Genomic DNA, 16,135 nt, shown 5'->3' with positions numbered 1-16,135 from the left:
CTGTCTTGAACCAACACAAGGCCAAGGACTTGCTTCAGGGAACCGCTGATTTTGCATGGAATTTTTATTCAGGGCCTATCTTAGTTCAGTACAAGTTAAGTAGAAATAAAGCAGCAAGGAAAAAGCAATTGATTCTACATATTAATCACAGCTCATTTTAATCATAAGATGGTGATAAAGTTGGAAACTTAGAGAAATTTGAGATAAAAGTAATAAAATGCATTGTTTGTTATAATTGAGGGCCTCCCTTCATCTGGATGACAGCTCTTATACCATACCTGTCTGTTTTTTGTCCATAAATTATCATCTTGTTGGGCCCTTTGTTTATTGGTAGCTAAAAGTATATTTAACATAGTATTTTGTCTTACAGTTGGCCAGTTTGAGTACAGTACATCTCAGAAGCAGACAGCCAATTGATTTATGAGTTTTATTATCTTTTCTATTAGTATGTCAGAACTAGAGTATGCTGACAATATTTAATGGCTAAGCATGAATCTGTAATTTTTCTTTTCAGTTTTAAGCATCTTGTGGCTATTAACATTAACTTCTGATATCACTAAGAGAGATGCACTTATTTTATAAAAGGTTATTCCCATCACTCAGATCTTAGCTAAAGAGTTTACAAATTAGGTAATTTTCTCTAAAGTGAATTTGCCTCAGCCGTTGACCTTGAGCCCATAACTACTGTGAAACTCATCAGCACATCACTTTTTTTTAACATTATGCCTATATCTGAGTGACACTGCTTTGCAATGTTGAATTTATGTCTGTCAGCAAAATACAAAGCTGTGGATTGTTTATTACAGTCATAATATGAAAAGTGAAGAAAAATAACTGACACTAGACAGCAGAACTCCTGAGACTAGAGAATACAGTTGGCACAGCCTCAGTGACTTGGGGAGGGCTGTATTTAAAAACATACCAAGCTACTACAAAAAGGTCTGTAATTGTCCAAAAGTCAAGGACTCGGGGTTGGAATTCACTTGAGGCTTTCATATCAACTGAATTTTTAGTGAGATACAGTTACTTACCTGTTTTAGAAATCTTAAAAATTCATATGTAGGGTAATATTAGTTTGGTGATGTTACATTTTTGTCTAATTAGATAGGAAATGTGCCATTATTAAATTGTTAACTATGGGTGAAATCAGTGATTATTAAGAGCTTCTGATATAGCAGCATATTAAAAAACACGTAAGTCCTCTTCACTTGTGGTCATGGAAGTGTGCCATTTAAATTTCTTTAGGTAATTAGGGTACACTATTCCCAAATTTTTCATAAATGGTAAAGATATGAAGCAGTGATTTCCGTGCATAATTACCCACCAGAATAATCTGTTGTATTAGGGTCCCACAGATGTACTGGAATAAAAAGAGGGAACTTTGCATCGCTCCTCCTCCATTTGGTGCTTTCTGTGATATTGAGAAGTCCCTTAGAGTCACAGCCTCTCTTCTTACAGAAAAGAGGAACTTTTTCTTATTGTTTGTGTACAAATGGAGTTAACAAATGGACAGTTTTTTATTGTCTGCTGATGTGTTTCTGTTAAGCCCACAAAAGGTTTAGAAATTGTAAGCCCTTGTTTTTTAAGTTCAGGGGCACATGTACAGGTTCATTACATAGGTAAACTTGTATCATGGGGATCTGCTGCACAGATATTTCATCACCTAGGCATTAAGCCTAGTACCCATTAGTTATTTTTTGGACCCTCCCCATCCTCCCACCTTTTACCCCTCTATGGGTCCCTCAAATCCACACTTAAAAATTAGAAGATATCCGGCTGGGCGTGGTGGCTCACGCCTGTAATCCCAGCACTTTGGGAGGCCGAGGGGGGCGGATCACAAGGTCAGGAGATTGAGACCATCCTGGCTAACATGGTGAAACCACATCTCTACTAAAAATACAAAAAATTAGCCAGGCGTGGCGGGGGACGCCTGTAGTCCCAGTTACTCGGGAGGCTGAGGCAGGAGAATGGTGTGAACCCAGGAGGCAGAGCTTGCAGTGAGCTGAGATCGCACCACTGCACTCCAGCCTGGGTGACACAGCAAGACTCCGTCTCAAAAATAATAATAATAATAATAATAATAATTAGAAGATATCACATAAAATCTAGAAAGTCAGATGTGATCCAAGCCCAGAGTTTTATGTGGCTGGAGTCAATGTCCTTCTGCAGGGCATACACTTTCTGTCCTGCTGCCCTGGTCCCTGTCTCCCCTCCTTTGAGTGCACATGCATATATAGCTGTCATTTGATTTCTTGAGGCATGTCTCCTGTCAGGTCACCTGACCACCTCATCAAAGCCACAAGTAAGTGCCTTTGCCCCATGGCTCCAATTTCTTTGATGGTAGCTATTACATGCCATTTCTTTTTATATTAATTTATTATAATTTTATAATCCCAACACAATTTTTTGCATGCTTAAGTTCATGTTTGATGGCATTTCTCTTCAGAGATGAAGCAAGGTTATAGTTGAGATCACGCTGGGCCTGAGCCACTGAGGGACGTCGTCAGCCCCAGAGACTCATCAGCCCTGGGAGAATGAGGCGATTCTTCCTTGGGAAGTTGGATTTCTCCAGGTGTTGTGTAGCTTTGATGTCATATTGAATTATCTGGTTTATCCAACTTTCTCTTTAGTATTCTCAGTCTCTTCAGAAACCCTGATTTAAGCCCCTGCTTTTGGAAGCTAGTTCTTCAGGATCTGAACACACTTCGTGAGCTAGATCCTGTCACATCATGAATCCACAGTTGGACCAGCATTGCCCCAGAGGGGTGAGAATTGGTTCCTGGGGAGTGTAAATATCTTAGATTCACAGTGGTTTGTGACCCTGCAAAGGAACTTGGTACGTAAAGAGATAATATCTCTCTGGTATTAAAATTTCATGAAGAGCGGCCATGATTAGACAGAAATGCCCCAAAAGCCTTCTGAGGGGACAGTAGTGAAACACAAGTTGAGAAATACTAATCTACGTAATGTTTCTAGTCCATATGTAGATAGCACAGAGGAGAGACCTTGTGAGGCAAACCAAACCAAAGCATTTCCTGAAAAAGAGGAAATAAATTCTGTTTTTCACTCTGAAAGTTTGGAGACAAAAGTATTCCTGTGGTTGTAGCGATTTTTCTCGCAATGGTTATTATAACCCAAGGCCCTGTGCTGAATGGATGTTCTCAGCTTAGAATAAAACACTGGTTAGGTTAGGTTCATTACTACCAACTCCATTTTACAATTGGAAAAACTGGAACAGAGACGTGAAGCCTTGCCTGAAGCCAGGGTTGCCAGTGGAGTGAAAACACAGATGATTTTGGCATCCAGTCTTTCCTCTGACCACACTTCCCTCCTCATGCAGGGGAGAAGAGAGGACATTGCTCATGCTATGACTAGGTCACTGAGCGAGGGTGATTAGGGAGCACTTGCCAAATTGTTCCTGTCTGTGTCATTTGTGCTTTATTGTGTTTCCACCACACTGTTTCCATGGGTTATTTTGTAAGTTCAGGAATTCTGAGCTTGCTGCTGTGTGGTTTCCTGACAAGTACTTGTTTTAAAATTCCATGCCGTACATTGAATAAGAATGTGAGACCCGGTTAGTGACAGTCAGACACCAGCATTGTCCCTTGACTTGTCTGGGTTGCTTCTCAGGCTATTTTCAGCATTTTCTAAGCCACAGACTCCCTGTCATTGATAGTGACCAATAATTCTCAGCCAGGGGAGATTTTGCTTCCATGGGATATTTTGGCAATATCTGGAGTCATTTTTGGTGTTTATAGTTTTGGGAGTGCTACTGGCATCTAGTGGATAAAGGTCAGGGATGCTGCCAAATATCCCACCATGCACAGGGCAGCCCCCCAAAACAAAGACTTATATGATCTACAATGCCAAGAATGAGGCTTGTACCAGTAATTGCCTGACAGTGAAAGATAAAAAATCATTAGTATCTCTGAGGCTGATTCTGAGTTTTTTCGATTAAAAAACTCAGTAATAATAACAATGGTGACACTGCTGCTGCCTCTCCTTCATCTTCCTTCCTCTTCCTCCTCCCTTCTTCCTCCTCCCCTGCCTCCTCCTTTTCCTTCTTCTCTGGCAGTAAGTAGCCTTTTTGAGAGCCAGGCTTTCAAAATGTGAGATTTTCACATGTCTTATCTTCTTCAGTTATTGTGAACAACCAAAGGGGTGGTTGGTTTTTATCTATTAATACTTTCACAGATGAGAAATTGAAGCTTAAAGAAGTTAAAGTAACTCACTCAAAGTGAGAACTTAAATTCACATCTGTCTACCTTCAGAGTCTGACTTTTATCGTGTGCTGGAAAGCGCTGCTAACGTGCGACAGCCAGCATTCCCTGAATACTCACTATTAGCTGTCTGCTGTGATGCAGAGCTGTTTATGAGATCTTCATTTTTAACCATTCACTGAGTAGATCTAGTTCTGTGAGTTTTCTTATTTACAGGACACCTAATGCACTGAAACTCACAAACCATTGGTGTGATGTCAAAGAACTGATGTGACTGAAATTTTTACCTTTCGTAGCTGCTTTGGCATTTTTGAGGTGGCTTCAGAATATGCCTCTTATCGCTAATGTTCAAGGGCACTTCAGATTTACCCCTCAGCCCTGGGAATCTGACCCTGATTTTCTACTCCAGCTGCACAGACGGTATCTTGATTTGTAAACTTGCTTCCTGAAGGACATCTTCCAGGAAAATAAATAAACTAATTAATCTATTAAGAATGTTTGCAACTTTTCTTACCAGGTTACTGGAATTTTTCTTTCACCTTGGATTCATTCCAAGCTCCTATTCAAAGCCTACTGTGTGAATGTGGCTGCAGAGTTTTGAATCCCCACTCTAGTCCTGAGGAGAGATGCAAATGAATACTTGCATTTGTAATGAAATATTGTAGCAGTTGGGTAGAAGTAGGTCCTCACTTGGGAAAATGTTGGGAGCTCCTGCCTGTCAGTGAGGCCGCACTAGCATTTTTCATGTTGATATTATGTTGTCCTCTATGTATTTATTCAACTTGAAGAGCATCCTTGATTTTTTATATTACTAGTTTTTCAACATGTCAAAAATTTAAAATTTGTCATTCAGGAATATAAAGAGATTTGGAAGTCATTTGTTATCAATTCTTTTTACTCTAAGAGACAGACATTTTCATCTTGGGTTTACCTTCCAAAGTGTACTGAACAGGTTTCCTTTAGTGATAATCAGAAAGCTGAAGAAGTTCACAGTCAGTAGATTAGATATTAGCTATGGCTTTGTTTTACCTAGAGATTTTTTAAAACTCTAAGAAACTGTAAAATTTAAAAAGTAGGCAGGCAAAGTAGGCCAAAGAAATTTACAGTTTCTTAAAGTTGTTCACTTATTTTCTTTTACAAGACAAATTCCAGCTTAATAATTGGAGATGTATTAAAGGAAATTGAGGATGCTAGAACTTCATGAAAATCCAGGTATAGGACTCTGAGTACAGTTAGGTTTCTCCGAACCTGGAACTGGGAATTCAGCAGCTGCCATTTATGGATTCACCTTCTCCTTTGCCATCCTGAACGTAGCATTACCTCTTTCTCGTGTCAGCTTCTTTCCACTGCAAGCTTTTCTTCCAAGCATCATCTGATTTACCATCTTCTGTATATCTCTGTCTACCTTGTAACTTCTGCGTACTACTCATAGTGTCTCTGCATTATAATTCTGCCTCCTCCACACCCTGCCCTGCCCACGGTTCATGCTGTACCTTATGACTTTTTCCCATGTCTTTGTCAAACTCACTTTCTCTTGCATACTCCATATTTACTACTTTAAGTTCATCTAAGAGGAAAATTGACCGGTTAATCTTATCCTCCTGAAAGTTGACTTTCTTGGCATTCAATTTCCAATCAGTCATCTGAATGCCTAATTTGGAAGGCATTGCATTTTAAAGAGAGAGCTTTGTTGGGCAAAATATTAGAATGACCTTAAGAAGAATAGCAAGTAGAAAGCCACCTGGCCATAGAGCACTTATAGGTAACCTGTGAATGAGCTGTCTTTGGGCTGGAAAGTTAGGGCCTTTTAGTGGAACGTGGGTTCTAGGACCCTGCAGTTACCAGGGTAAAAGAATACAGGTATGATTATCAAGTCTAGAACAAACCTTTCATTATCAAGGGAGATTCATATGACTTCTTGTTTAATGTTTAAAGTTAGTGCTGTGGGCATGCAAGTAGTAGGAAACCAATGCCTAAAGGTGATTTTCAGTTCCATGTGTGTCCAGAGTATTCTACCTTTTTATTCTATTGCAGCTCTTCTAACATTTATCATGTAGTCACATATGTTTAGTGAGTGTCCTGTAGAAGCTGATAAATATTAAACATAAATTTTTATAGTAGTCTCTTCTGGTTCTGCTTATGTTTTTTTTAAAGTCAGTTCAACATTTTACTAGGCTTATCATTTTAATTACTGGAGTTAGCTTTTCATTCATCATGGAGTAGTTCTATTATTTTTGCAAAGTAGAACTCCTCCTATGAGTGACTGGACCTCCATAACACACCGCCTTCCAAATTCAACATTCAGAGTTAGTTGCTGGTTGGAAGTGAAATGTCAAACAGCTGGGTTCCACTTCCTTCAGTCTTTTCCTGCCTTCTGGGAACATAGAGAACTCGGGTTTCTTGAGTAGCTTTTTCTTCCATAATTGCTATGTTTCTTTAAATAATAGTCTATTTTTTAAATAATAGTCTAGTTTTTATATTCTGCATTTTTGAAAGGCAATACAATTCCTGCACCTTACCCTCTTGGTTTTTAGATCCTAAAATTGAGTAGAAGACACTTTGTCCAATGCTTCCCTATAGGTAAAGGGAAGAATCACAGTCAGTTGTGTCATTTATATCGGTACAAAAAGTCCTCATGAATACAAGCCCAGTGCTCAGAAACCACTAAAATTACTAATATATATTGTCTTTCTATTTTAATAGGATATTGAGATTTTTAAAGTTTTTAAAAGTTTTGGGATAGCAAGGTGCTCCTTAGACATGTTCTCATATTTTTTTCCTTCTGGTGATCGTAAATGAAACCAGGTATAATATTAAACCTTTAGTGCCTTGACTTTTTTTTTTTTTTTTTCACATTTTGGTAGGAAAATAAAACTAAACAGAATGCTTTTGAACATAAAGCTTCATTGGCTTTCTTTTTTAATATTGCTTTAGAATTTGTTAGGTGCTGGTTTTGCTGTTGTCCTATTGGTCAACTCAATGTTGCTATTTATCCCCTTCCCCTTCCCCTTCCTTCCTTCTCCCTCCCTCTCTGCCTCCCTCCCTCCTTCCCTGCCTCCTTTTACTTACTTTAAAAAAATATATGAAACACTCTTTAAACCTAAAAGAAGGCAGTGGCTAGTACATTTTGTGAAAGGGCAAACTGATTAAATTGAGTAGCATGGAGCAACAAGAAAATAGATAGAGACTAAGATAGAAAGTGCATTAAAATGCATCCTTCTTTCCCTTCCCACCCACAAAAAAACAACAACAATAAATCTAAACTAAAATTGAGGCACTTGTAAATATTGATGTGTCATAGTTCTAGTTAAGTGCCTTGTCACATTTCATCTGTGAGAGGGCAAACCACATTCCTTTATACTTGTATAGCTAGCTAGCAACGTCTGGCTTTGGGAAAAAAATGATTAAATTTCATTGATAAGCCTGTTCTTAGGCTTCAAGTTATAGACCTGATTGAGAAAATGGGCCATTTTTATTCTCACATTTTTACTTACTCATTCAACAAATATTTGTGGAGTTTCTTGAATATGCCAAGTATTATTCCAGGTACCACATACCTAATAGTGAAAAAAAAAACAAAATTTCACATGTACATTGAGCAGTTTTCTCTTTTATTCAGAATGTATTTTTAAATAGACCTCCATTTTCCCTCTGGCTACCTTGCATTATTCTAGAATTCATACTGTAAATTAGTGGAATTCATAGGTTCTGTTTCTCCCTCTGATCCTGACCCTGGGTGACATCTTTCTGCTTCTGTTTTTCTAGCTGTTTCTAGAATAGACAGGCAGTATCTCTGAAACATGTTAAGCCTCTCAGTGATGAGATTACTTTAAAAGAACAAAGTGTGGCTATTTGAAGGTATCAAACCAAACAGACCTTCTGAGTCTATTCTGTAGAGTCCAAAGTGATTTACGTAGCTCTACAAAGAATGGCATCTGTTGATTAATGATCAAGTTGGCATTTTTAAAAACAGTTTGGATGGAAAACAGATAGATAATAAATATGTCCACTCCAACCCTTATTTCTCCCTCACCACACAGACACTTCTCTTTTTTTGTCCTGCTCATATTTATTCTGTCCAGCCAGAATGACTTCTCCAAGTTAGCCACCTTATTTACTTGGCACTGAGGTATGGGCTAATTCATTGTTAGTACATGAACCAAGCCACCTGGCTCATATGGTGTGCCTTTAATAAAGCTGTGGTCCTTGGAAAGTTAGGTGTGTGAACTAGTCCCTCTTAACAATGAGCTGTTATGGCAGAAAGTCACATGCTGTTCTAGGAAGATGGGAGCCTTCTTCACATTTTCTATTTCAATTTTCTACCAGAGTATTTGTCATTGATAATTGTTGATTTCAAAGGTATTCATCATCATTGCAGAAAAACGGAAAAGAACATCTGCAGAGAAGGGCTTCCCCACCTGGGTCGATGAAGTTCTCATTATTTCACTCTGTTTGGTCAGTGTACTTGTTTCACATACTTTGATTTGGGCCCAATCACTCACACAAGGTCGTAAATCTAGGAGGTAATTAACAGTTGAAATAGGGGATGAGGGTAGCTTAAGAAGCTCAGTCTCAGTTGCCTTTCTGAGAATACGAGGCTACATGCTGGGGATCTGGACTCAACAAACTCGATCGGCAAAAACATACTAATACAGTCATGGTTAAAGCATTTTGGACTGTCTGACTTAAAAAATATTTCCGTACAAAGTAAAACATCCAAATGGAAGTATAATTTATTTTAACCTCCATTTTTTCTTTTTTAAAAAATACTTAAGTAGTATAAGTTGTCAAAGAGCTTATTCAAGTGGACTGAAATATTATCTCTGCTGGAAGCATGGCGAGGTTTTTGGATAGAGAGGAAAGGCCACTGGACCTTCAGACCTGGGTTTGAATTCTAGGACCATCACTGGAATTGGAGCTCTGATGTTGTAGAGGCTGCTTAAAATTTCTGATACTAATTTGTGAGAATAATCCCAAATTGATAGGGTTATTTGAAGTTTATATGAGATGGTGATTGCATAGAAGGCACCTGAGAAGTGTTAGTAGGTTCTGAGCATTATTAGTAGTAATCTTAAGGATAAAGGGAATAATTCTTACTCAGAAGAGCCCAGAATTGAATCAAGGATGGTGTCAGCATAGAATTTCATATTCAGCAAGATACAGGAGCATGCCTCGCCTCTATTGTTTGCATATAGTACAATTGTTTTAAGACAGATTTAGAGACTCAGCTGTCCGGTTTCATATGGCCTTCCTACATTTTAAACTCTTTTAAAAGTCATTGTAACTTACTTAAAAGTTAAGTGAGAACTTTTCTTCTCAGCTCCGAATGAAATCCTTCTGTAGAGCATAATAAAATGCCATTGGGTATGACAAAAGTTGGTTAGTGCTTTTTTTTTTTTTTTAATGTTTTTAAGCTTAAAAAGCAAAAAGGCTACTTCAGCCTCTGCATCATCTCTGAGACTTCTGCTGTCCTTGCTACCCATTAGCATTCACAAAGCTGTGAAAGAGCCATGTAGTGATGATGTTTGAGACTCTTTGGTGCAGTATTAAATAGGCGTCTCCCACATTAGCAGCTCTGTGCTGGCCTTGATGGATTCAAACAAGGGAAAATAAATATTCTCTGGTGTTGAGTTCCTTAGAGGCTACCAGGAAGATGAATTCAGGCTACCAGAAGATGAATTAGGATATGAAGTGACAAGTAGAGTGAAGATGCAGAACTTCCTGTGACCTCAGGACTCTCTTCAGTGGGACCTCTGTGCTGAGAATAATAATGGCCTATTTTCACATGTATGACTCTTCCGGGCATGACCACCTGGAATTCTACCTCTTTCTCTCCCATGTATGCAGGTAAACAAACAAGAGTGGACTTACATACACTAGTGTCACTGTAGAGGGAACGTAGGATCAGCTCTAATTTACTCAAACCAAACGAATACAAAAGAATAAAACATTTGCAAATTTTACTCTTTTAACTATTGATGGCAATAAATTATTTGAAGTGTAGTTCACAGCAAATACATAACCAGTCATGGCTTTATAAATGAAAGCCACAGGGCAATGAATATAACCATTTGATTTTAATTTTAAAAAATTGTATCTTGCTTGTATAATAGTAGAAACAAACACAAATGCTTCTTTTGAAATTAAAGTTTTCTGTTTATAAACTTTGAAGTGCATTTAAAATAGATGACTGGGATTTACTTAAGGCTAAGTATAGTATGGCTTTAAGGTTAAAAAGTTTCCAAATACTTAAAATTTTTCTGTATGATTATTGCCCCCACACTCAGGATTTCTGTGTGTTGTTTCGGAGACCAGAGCATCTTAAAAAGAATAAATATTACTCTCTATCTCTAGTTTCAATGAACCTTTGACTCCATAGGAGAAAAGATGACATGGTAAAGGAAAGGGTACTGTAAGTGACATGAAGTATAGTCCTAGGGCTGAGTGTGTGACCTTGGATGAGGCATTTCATTGTGAATTTCCATCGACCATTTTGTTTTCTTTTGTTTGTTTGTTTGTTTGTTTGTGACAGGGTCTTACTCTGGTTGCTCAGGCTGGAGTGCAGTGGCACAATCATGGCTCATAGCAGCCTCTACCTCCTGGGCTTGGGGGTTTCTCTCTTCTCCCACCTCAGCCTCCAAAGTAGCTGGGACTACAGGTGCACACTACCATGCCTGGCTAATTTCTTGTATTTTTAGTAGAGGTGTGGTTTCACCATGTTGCCCAGGCTGGTCTTGAACTGCTGGACTCAAGCAGTCTACCTGCCTCAGCCTCCCAAAGTGCTGGGATTACAGGTGTGAGCCACTGCGCCTGGCCTCCATCTACTGTTTTCTAAATTATTGCAACATGAGTTAGGTGATTGCAGAGACCGCTTGTATCTAAAACACTCATCCTGTGAGTTGGCTCATCCATTTCTAATTTCCATTTGCGTATCTTAATGAGGGTGTAAAATACAACAACAACAAAACAAAACAAAAACCCTTTGCTCCTGGGAGGTTCAAATGCATTTTGGAGAAACAAATTAGCAACACTCTAACAGATTATGAACATCTTATATTGGACTCAGAGACCCAGTTGATTTTCTTATGACTGATAGTTTTGGCAATTGCAAGAGAAAGCCAGCCACTGAGTTTTAAACTGTCGTAACCAAACCTACCTACTGTGGCTTCTCAGCTGTTTCTGTTTAGTGTGGAAATCTAATGTAGCTGAAAACTACTGCTGATTTTTATTAAGTTGAAGTCTGGAACTTCCCCTTGTAATGATAGAAAAGCACACTTTCAATTAAAGGAAAACTGCCAAAGTTCTGAAATTCATTTATTTTATTATTACTTGGTTTGACCCTAGAAATGGGAGATCAAGCAAACTAGATAGGTTTGACAGTTCTAAGGTCACAAGTTCAATTTCCTCACAAGTTGTTTCTAGATCAAATTCACTGCAAATCATATAACCCTTCACCTTTTGATGTAGAATATTTTATGGAATTGTGGATCACATTGGGGTCATCCTAATAATCACTTTGGGCCTGGGAAAATGACAGGTAAGTCAGGCCAGGCAAAGGAATTCAGTGAGCAAGTCTGAGAAGCAGTACGTGGCTTGTCAGAAGAGACCAGCACAGTGGTCTCACTTCTTCATAGTAGAGTCAGAGTATGCTGGAGAAAGCCTACTCTGGCTCGCAGAAGCCAATTGTTAAATTTTTAGGAATTTCAAAAGCTGGTTGTTATACCATTGGCAGCATGAAACTGGCTGTGGTGGGATTATTCGTGCTACAAAAATTGGTGGATTATTCAATTGGGGCTTTTTTTTTTTTCTTTAGAGACCCAGTTGTTAAATATTTGCCAGCGCAACACTGAGTAGACTCCAGTTAACTTTTTTATTTCAAGCTCTGTGGCCATCTGTGTATTATTTATTTTTTATAAACAAAACTTGCTGAAAACAATTGTATGAAAGAAAAGTCAGGTGTTTCCAGAACTGATTGTCTGATTGGTAATACAGCTTATTTGATCACCCAGATAACAAAAAGAATTTATTTAAATAGCAGTTTTTTCTACTCTTTCCTTGTCATGCTTTCCTTTAGTTTAAATTTATTTCTTCATGTTCAAACATGTTTATATTTCTTTCTTATGCAGCTTACAAAGCTCACTTGAGCATCTGGTTGAATCACCTTTGTAGAATCTTGTAGCATAATGGGTCCATAATTTGTGATTTCCTAGTGCCCAAACACCCAAGATATTTGAGGACTCCAGGTAGAAAACAGGAACAAATTAACAGTTATTTTTTTAGATATGACAGACTCAAACAGTACACCTCAAAATTGAGTCAATTATTTTTTAAAAAAAGTAAATTAGGGGCCGGGCGCGGTGGCTCAAGCCTGTAATCCCAGCACTTCGGGAGGCCGAGACGGGCGGATCACGAGGTCAGGAGATCGAGACCATCCTGGCTAACACAGTGAAACCCCGTCTCTACTAAAAAAAACTACAAAAAACTAGCCGGGCGAGGTGGCGGGCACCTGTAGTCCCAGCTACTCGGGAGGCTGAGGCAGGAGAACGGCCTTAACCTGGGAGGCAGAGCTTGCAGTGAGCTGAGATCCGGCCACTGCAGTCCAGCCTGGGCAACAGAGCGAGACTCCGTCTCAAAAAAAAAAAAAAAAAAGTAAATTAGGGAGCTAAAATCTATGATGTGAACTCTTAAAGATAAATATATGTGAATATGGAAAGGTATTCCTGTTTCTGTTAGGATCAAAATGAGTAGAAGGTGCTAAAGTGAACATGTACCACATAAATGCAGTATTCACATGCAAGGATTTTTTTTAAGTATAGTGTTTTGCATTTCTTTTTTTTAACAACGCATGTCAATAGTGTACTCAAAAATGTGGTAAGAGAAGAGTGGCAAGGAATTTTGGTGGGCCAATGCCAAATATTTCCATGTGGTATAATTTAGGGCTATACTTTTGAGAGGAACTCTTATTTGGGTGCATCATGGGAAATGAAAACCTCCCAAGGAGATAGGGGCTAAAATAGTTCAACAGCATATCTAGTAAGTTAAAATAGTAATGAAAGGAAAGAACTAAATTAACTGATTCTTTGGTTGTAAAACATAACCTGAATCAAATGCATCAGGATATTCTGTCAGTTGACAATTCTTCAATAGATCTTCGTATTAGAACTACTGATTTACCAGGAGAGAAGAAATTTTCTTGTCATTTTGTTGATAAGAAATCAACCAATTTGAGTTCCTAATACAGATGTAATAGAGGTGGTATGCTGTACTTTGATGATCTCTATATATTTGCATATATGAAGCAGAGTAGTACTTTCTACCATATGAACATGTAACTGTCATCTGTGTTCTGGGTTGCCATTCCTCACATATAGAAAGTGTATGTAATCAGTTCCTATTTCATGTCACATTCATCTGCATTTGCAACATTTCAAAGATTAGTCGGAAACATCTTGGCAGAGATGGGAAACGCAGAGTTACTTATAAATTCCAGAGCTACAAAGACACAGACCAAACATACGATATTAATAACTAGTTTGGGGGGGAGCATTAAAAATTAGATTAATTATTTAGAAAGTTGAAAGTATTTGTGATAATTTTTCTCTTCTTGAAAGGAAATAGATGCTGTGTTTTGTGTTTTGTTTTGTTTTGTTTTCTCCCACCCTCAGACGTTTCCTTTCTCCCCCCTTTTCATGTTTTGAATTAAAAGCTAAAGACAGGCTGAAAGGGTATATATATAACTGCAAGAAGGATGTGGTAAGTCATGGCAGTGGTTTGTGATCTCACAGACATGGTGTCAGAGACTGAATACCAAAAGCGAATCCTCAGCTTCCAATGGATTTACTTGAAATCCTTCACCCTTGTAGCATATCATTGGTAATAGCATATCATGGATAATTACATTTTTACAAATGGTAGAGAAAATCATTTTGACACACGCATAGTATTTTCCAGCCAGACCAACTTTCAATCTTTTACATTTTTCATGCATTAAGGCTCATATTTTCTTTGTTTATTTAAAAAATATTATCATCAATAATAGGTTTGTTCTGTGGTCAACTTCTGAATAGAAAATACTAAGAAAGACCCCTTTTTTCCTGTTGCCCCCAAGTCAAACATTTGATACCTTTTCCTTTGTAGAAGTTTGGGCTACTCATGTTTTTGATTAAGAAAGTTATGGCAACCAAATTTTCATGGAGATTTTTAAGAGCTTTGGTCATTTTTCAGCTTACTGCTAAGTATAATAGAATGAATTATGTTTGGTGGCAAATCACTAGAAAAAAAAACAGGAGAAAAACTCACAGGAGAAATACTGTCATTGATTTCTTTGCTACTATACTACTGTCCAATAAAGTGAATTCTGGCTGGATGAACCTAGAAAAGGCTGTCCCCACTAGCCATTCACCTGCATCAAAATTCCAGGGAACAGAAAAAAATTGGGGGACAGTATTCTCTTTTCTTAACCCTTTGTGATCAAATGTGATATTTCATTTTGAAAATGAGATTAATTCCCCTAAGGCTTTTGAAACTTTAATAATACACAATAAATAAAATCATATCTAATAACTCAACAGTTTCATTTGACACCATCATCTAGCTGTACTGCAACTGCGGAAACATAAATACTTGCAGGCTTCAAAAGCCCCGTTTCTATTTGCTAAATAAACTTGGCTGGCTTAAAATTCCTCTGTGTACCGTCATTAATACAATCTACTTTGACAGCATTTAATTAAAGTGCTTTTTCTCTATTAAATTCATTAAAAGTTCTCCCCCACTCCCCAATGTATAACTGCTTTCCAGATGCTGAGTGGCAAGGACCTATAAGCCTTGCTTTAAATAACTTCTCATTTCTCTTTGTAAAGTGTTTATTACATTCAATTTAGAAACTGTTAAATATGGCTTAGAAAGGAAGTCAGATTCCAAGACATGTTCTCTATCCCTTTAGCCATCTCTTTAAAAACAAATGTTAGTTCAACTCATCTGAATAAGCATTTATTATCTGCATATTTTTCTTATATTCTGTCAACACTGTTAGACATTTAAACGGATAGATAATAAAAATATGATTTCCACATCAGGGTTGGGGAATTTGCATTGGTTCTAAGCAGGTACATGGCTTGAATACGTTTGCCTGCCCAGATTCAGGGAGAGTAAGCGTAGCAGTCTAGTATTAATAGATTATTGACAGTTTAATGTCTTGGCACCTACTTAGCCCATGAAGTATAATAACCAGGAAGCTGTCTGATATGAAAGCCGTCAATAGCATTTTCAATCAAAACCTTTCAGTTAATTGCTGGTTGACCTTAGAGGTTTCCTTTAGGCAATAGCATTCTTAATGTAGACCAAAAGGACCATATTGATTTGTAGAGTTTATTCAGAGATGATTATTTAATACCCATTGCTCCACTATATGTGGTAAATTTTGCCTTTTCTGTTTCTGCCATATGAAGTGGTTTTATTTTAGCATTGCTTTTCACAAATATTCTTTTTACCTGCTCTTCTTCCAAAATATCTCATTAAATCTGTTCTCTTCTCAGAAATAGAAAGTTTGGAATTTTAAGGGTATCCTTGATCAAGTGGTTTTTGTTTTTTGTTTTTGTTTTTGTTTTTGGTTGTTGGTTTTTTTGTTTGTTTGTTTGTTTTTGATAGAGTCTTGCTCTATCCCCCAGGCTGGAGTGCAGTGGCGTGATCTTGGCTCACTGCAACCTCCGCCTCCCAGGCTCAAGCAATTCTCCTGCCTCGGCCTCCCGAGTAGCTGGGATTTAGGCGTGTGCCACCATACCTGACTAATTTTTGTATTTTTAATAGTGACAGGGCTTTGCCATGTTGGCCAGGCTGGTCTCAAACTCCTCACCTCAGGTGTTCCACCCACCTCGGCCTCCCAAAGTGCTGGGATTACAGATGTGAGCCACCGCACC

The 16,135-nt window shown here is 38.1% G+C and overlaps 1 protein-coding gene across 7 annotated transcripts in view; it reads left to right on the top strand.

Annotated features, from left to right (window-relative positions):
• LOC105468137 (SATB homeobox 2) overlaps window positions 1–16,135 on the top strand; it is a 198,739-nt gene that overhangs the window by 163,799 nt on the left and 18,805 nt on the right. The gene's annotated exons all lie outside the window — the stretch shown is intronic.

Source organism: Macaca nemestrina, chromosome 11 (assembly GCF_043159975.1).
Source record: "Macaca nemestrina isolate mMacNem1 chromosome 11, mMacNem.hap1, whole genome shotgun sequence".
NCBI lineage: Eukaryota > Metazoa > Chordata > Mammalia > Primates > Cercopithecidae > Macaca > Macaca nemestrina.
The sequence above is the reverse complement of the archived record's forward strand: the minus strand, read 5'-3'. Positions and strand labels throughout refer to the sequence as shown.